Raw genomic sequence first — 6,000 nt, 5'->3', positions numbered from 1 at the left:
AATTTTTAATCTTAATTTAGCAGAACTCAGGCTTTCTGCCCTTTACCAGTTTCCTGGACGTTTGTTCCAGATAAGTGGAGCATAAGAACTAAATCTTGGTTCTGGTTCTAGGTATGCATTAGAAAGCCGGTAGCATCAGTTTAGCACTGGAACCGGTCAGCTGGGGGGGGAAAATGTCTGGGTTTCTCTCCTGGACCTGTTGCCCCCCGCGAACAGATCTTGGGCTAGGCAGAAGACAATGGATGTATGGACAAGTAGAGTAATGCCTTTGCTGGTGCTTTTGCTTATTTACACCAAAACAATAAAGTTTGGATAATAATTTTCCGAGGTTAAATGAGGCAGGACTCTCATGTCTAAAACAAAACAGTTCATAGGCACCTAACCGGCGACCAGCGAGTCTAACTTAGCAGAAAAGACTTAAAACAGTGTCTGTTTATTACTATATCATTTCAGAATCTATGATGAAATGTTTCTCTGCTGATTCCAGTGAAGATTAAAAAAAAAAAACTTTCTATCCCTCTCTCAGAATATTTTTCTCACAACATGCTTTAAAAACACAAGTTTACCGTTCCCATGAAAAAAAATAGACTTTTAAACTCTTTTTTTTAATTCTAATTTGCCATTTCAATAAAGCCCAGGAATGACATTTGTCTATGATTGCTTATAATTTCTCTATTTTATAAGCTCTTTAGTTTACATTATCGGATCATTGCAGTTAATATCACAGATTTGTTGGTGAGGACAGAAGGAGGATTTTGAATCGGGGGAGGAAGCTTAATGAGACTGAATGTAGTGGCTTTCACACGGGATATACTGAACATCCCACCTGTCAGAAAATCCTGCTCTGTCACTGACTCCACAAACGGACACTCCTACAATCCCCTCATCCAACCCATCAATCCTGGTTAGTTTGGGGAAATCTATCCATTTTACTGTTGGGATGATTTCTGGGGAATCAGAGCAGCTTTCATCCCACAGACCAGCGTTTTACCTCCTGTTGTCAATCCAGCTGAGCTGATCCTCTCATATTAAATGGATTAGCGAAGGCATTGTTCATATGTCAAAAAGCTCATTACATAGAATCGGGATGGAGCAAGCTGACATTTTCCTGACATGTTTACAACCAAAGGTGTGCGGTTTGTTTTTCATTTTCCAACCATGCATCCCGGCGTTTTGTGGAATGGACATTTCTCCTTTGCTGTATACGTCAGAAACAGGATCCTGGTCTGCAGAGGTTGCGCATCGTGCCTGCTTACATCTCGTTGTGTCCCTGGGAAAGTGTAATACAGCTTGCAAGCCTTTAGATTTTTCCCACGGGACGTGTCCACGACAGCTGCAGGTAGTTTTAAATCTAATCCCTCGTGGCATCGCAGAGATCATGTCATAGAGAAGGAGATCTCAATGGGCTCGGATATCAGTGCAAAACAGATGTGTTGATGTGTCTGAAAAAGGCAGAAACACCTTCAATCACTCTAATTAATCATAATTCTACTTCTTTCTCGCTCTAATTTTGATTTCACCTGTTTACGTCAGGACTAATTCAAATTCACGATGAACCCAATCCTTGGATTCAGAAAATCTTTGGACATCTTAAACCTTTTTATTTTTACTCTGTACAGATTCTGTGAGCACTTAAATTAGCATGTTTCTATGAGATGTTAGGTTTAAAGCCCAGAAATAGTAATTTTACAGAGAGTGCAACCAGAATGTGGTTTACAATAGAAAAACAACAGACACAACGCATTCTAACTAATATGCGAGCACTGATTGAAAAACAAGAGAGGCTTTTGTCCCTACTTCATTCCCACCTCCTCCTCCATCATCCCTCATCTCTACCTCTTTATCCTTCACTCCTTTCTAAATCATCTCCCAATGCTATCCCATCACCGCCTCCTCCATCCTTCATCCCGCATCCCTGCCTCACCCATCCCTCATCCGCCAATAATCAGACCTCCTTCATCTTTCATTCTTACATCCATCAACTTCAGCCCTCCTGTCTGGTTTACTCATCTTCATCCTTCACTTATCCTCCCTGCCTCCTTCACCCCTCTTCATCTCTGTTTTCCTCTTTCCTCGTCTGTCCTGGAGACCTGATGTCCTGAAGCAGAGCTCCCTCTCTGAGTCTCCATCTCAAAAGCCTCCAGAGGGCAACCGTTACCAAACGCTTTCACCAAAACTCTTCCCAATTTCTCTCATTCTCTCTTAACATCCACAGTTTCCTTCCCTGAATCTTTTGCCGTGGCATTGACGCGGTGTGCTCTTTGCTAGTGGTGCAGGTGTTTGGTGCAACAGATGCCGCCAATTTTAGCCAGACATCATCGCGCTATCCCAAGCCACACATGTCGCAGCATATGGCTCCTTTGCAAACGAGAGGGTGTGCTAAACTTCAGCAAAGATTTGTTACCCTTCTCCAAACATTCAGGTCATTAGGAAACAAAAGGAGGTCTAACCACAGAGTTGTGCAGTTGAATTATAATTTTTTTATGTAAAGCTCATCTGAAAACTATTTGCATTTGACACATTGAAAGAAAAAACATTGAGAGATGAGAAAACAGATCTGATTTCAGACACAGAGATCTGTTGAGACTTTTCCAGCTGATCCAGTTGCTTTAAAGTGAATGTTGTAGGTATGCCTTAAACACCTTCCTGGGACTTTTGGTGATAGCAGGAGTTAAATCTCACACGGAGCCACATCTGCCTCGCTGTATAACTGTCAAAACTGGTCAGACGCTCCACAGCTACAAGCCACCCCCACCTCCACTGGACAAAGCCGGGCCCAGCATCATTGAAGTCTTTGTGGCCCATTCACTGAGGCCGGATCAGCCCCGGATTGAGGCCACACTTTCTCCCTGGCCCTTTCCCACAACCTCCAGGCACCTTGGAGGAAGCCATCCATGCAGAACGGTGCTCCTTAATCAAAGGCTGAATGTAGGAGTTGTCCCGGAGGTTGGCTGCTGCAAGAGCGGCATTAGCAAAGCACATGCACTCCTTTCACAGAGAAACAATGGCGCCCATTGTGCCGAGCCACAAGTGTCTATTCGGATTTAAAAAGGGGTCTCACGAGCAGAAAAACAATGACGAAGGACCAACAGGGACAACGGTCAGGATTCTCTCTGGACCGTGCGCCACCAGAAAATTAACACGTCCTGCACTGCAACTTTAAAAAAAAAAAAACAGAAACACACGTGTGCTCTGCCGAGAAATGCTGCTTTGAAAGGCTAAACCGATCTTTTTGCCTTTAACTCATATTACAGGTTCTCGAGTCCAAGCAGGAGCTTAAAGTGATAAATGGTTGAGACCCCCTGGATCTCTTTACCCGGGTAACACCGGTCACTGTGCAATTGTGGAGCCTGATAGATTTAACAGATTTAAATTATTTTTCCATTTGTTTTGTTTAGGTTGACAGCTAGAGAAAATATTTGAGCCAAAAGGCTAGGAGAGTGTCTTCAACTTTGCTCCACCTCATTAGGCCTCATCAGTGGCTTATAAATAGCATCGACTCATCTTTAAATAGGTCCATTGTCTATCTATTTCTGTTGCGTCACAGAGGTAAGACCACAGCGGTAAACATCCTCCGCACAAACACGGCCCCTGTTCTCAGTGCTTTGCATCAGCGCTTTTAGAAATAAGCCAGAAAACATGGAAAAATATATTTTGAGAGAGAAACATCAAATGTTAATAATAACGCTCGGTCATGACTTTGTGCTTTCATAAGCAGAGCTATGAACAACACAAAGGATTTGGATGTGAAACGTCACACATGTCTTTTTAAGACTTACAAATATACAGGCCTCACATCTGTCAGGTAGCGAGAACCAGATAAAGCTGTGGGTCCAAAACCACAAAAGGCTTTAACAACTATATCTGGCTTTTCAGCAGGAAATTGCATTTGTCTACATAAACTGCCTTGCAACAGTCTTAATAATATTTGAAAATTTTTACATTACGTCATGTTACAGCCACAAACGTCAGTATATTCTATTGTAACATTATTGTGACCTGAAGAGTGTGGGGCTCCAAAATGTTGATCCTCTTGTACATTTTTACCATAAAAACTACAGTGCAAGCACTCTCTTTGTAACCTGGTTAGTATATACCTACTGGTTGGAGAGCCCTGTCCTAGTGGATGAAATCTGAAAACTGCTCACTGCGGTTCCCTACGCTTGAACTGACGCAGAATTTGTGAACCTGTTACTTTAATTTTGGGGTTTTATGAAACATTACAGCCGCTGGAGCAGGGATTCAAAGCAGAGTTGTCAGATGATTTGAAATTATTTTGATATGTATGTTCAAAATGATGCCTTCCATCATATTTTCCTCATGCAATGGTTTTCTGAAATGTGCTTAAAATACAAAACTTTAAGGTGGCGTCGATAAAGAAAGTTTACACATGTTAACAGGATGACTTTTTGATATTATGTATTAAATAAAACCCTTCTTTAAGGTTTTCTCAAATCGTGTATCCCAAAGAAACTTGCCCAGACATGTCTCCTACCATGACTGGCTCCACACCAGACAGGTTTTTTTTCCAGGGGTTTGGAGTTGGGGGGGTCTGCTGTGGTGGAAGCCCCCCATTTTGTCCCATTATGCTGCTTCTTAAATTCATTGTAGCAAAGGGCATCTAATCAGAAGCCCCCGTGGGTCTCTTTCATAGCCCCATAAAAGGATCTGCGTGGAGAAACCTGTCTGTGGGTTGCTCAGACATCGGAGACAGCAGATGTGTTAAACATACAGGCTCTTTCTCAACAAAAGCCTGGGAAGACAGGGGATGCATGCTCCCTGATGGAGACGCAGCTTTATGTTAATTACTGAATGGAGTCAGTCGAGCTACTGGGAGGCTTCAAAGAAGATGTTCAAGACATCGAAGGCCGTAAAAAGCCCCTCACATCCCTAAGCGTTTAGAAAAACGAGCTGCAAAGACAAGACGGTAAAAATGTCATGAGGTTTTCAAATAAACCATGTCTTTAGATCTTTAAAATAAAACCACTATTGGGATTCATCCTTGACAAATAATGTTTGCCTACAACACGAGACACTAAATGGTGATGGTTTTGCATATGCAATAAAGGTATAGCAGATTATCTTCTTTTGGCTTCAAATTCAGGGGTGGGGGATCATCTTATCTATTGGTTGTCCCTCATGCCGGTCTTTTTGACGTGCTCACGTAACGCCAACGTGCGCGATCATTCCTTGCTGGTTTCCTCTTACTAGCTACTCACTTCTAGTGTTTTTGTATCCAGTGAGCTTCGGTTTCTGCTATTCATTGTATCTCATTCAAAGAGAGTCGCAAGAAGCAAAGCTAGCGTCTTCGAGCGATGCAGACAGACCGTGAACAGAGCACATTTGATGGGCGTTCCCCCTGAGGAGCGGAAGACCAGGTAGGATGGTTTTATGCATCTGCAGTTATTCAAAAAGTGTCTTGGACGTTTGTTACCTACATTTCCAAATATATTGTCCAGAGGTCATTAAGGGAGAGGCAGGATGAACCCTGGACAAGTCCACCACAGGGCAACATAAACAGGACAGACAGGTATGTACACACAGACACTGATAGCTAATCTTGACAGACATCAATGATGATATGTTAATATAGTAAAATAGTTATCATAATATAATATAATACATAGTAATATAGTATAGTATGAACAGATTGTAAATACAGGTTTCCTAAGTCTGGTAATCAAAGTTGCACCGATAGCAACACATTAGTACTTCCCTATTTTATATTTTTGAAAACCAAAAAAATCTGTACCACAAAAATAAACTAAAATGTAACTGTATAAATCTAATGTTAATTGCACCTCCAAACACCAACAACAATCCTAATAAGAACAGGAGCAGATTTAAAAGGGCAGAAAATATTTGTTACACAGTGGCAATACAGGAGCAACATATATAAGCATCAACATTTAACCATTTTTTAAATGTGTTTCAACGTTTTATGTGAACAGAGTGAATAATTGACATTTTTATTATAAAAACTGTAATTTTTTTTTTTTT

The sequence above is a fragment of the Fundulus heteroclitus genome, chromosome 16 (assembly GCF_011125445.2).
Source record: "Fundulus heteroclitus isolate FHET01 chromosome 16, MU-UCD_Fhet_4.1, whole genome shotgun sequence".
NCBI lineage: Eukaryota > Metazoa > Chordata > Actinopteri > Cyprinodontiformes > Fundulidae > Fundulus > Fundulus heteroclitus.
This window is presented reverse-complemented; position numbering follows the sequence as displayed.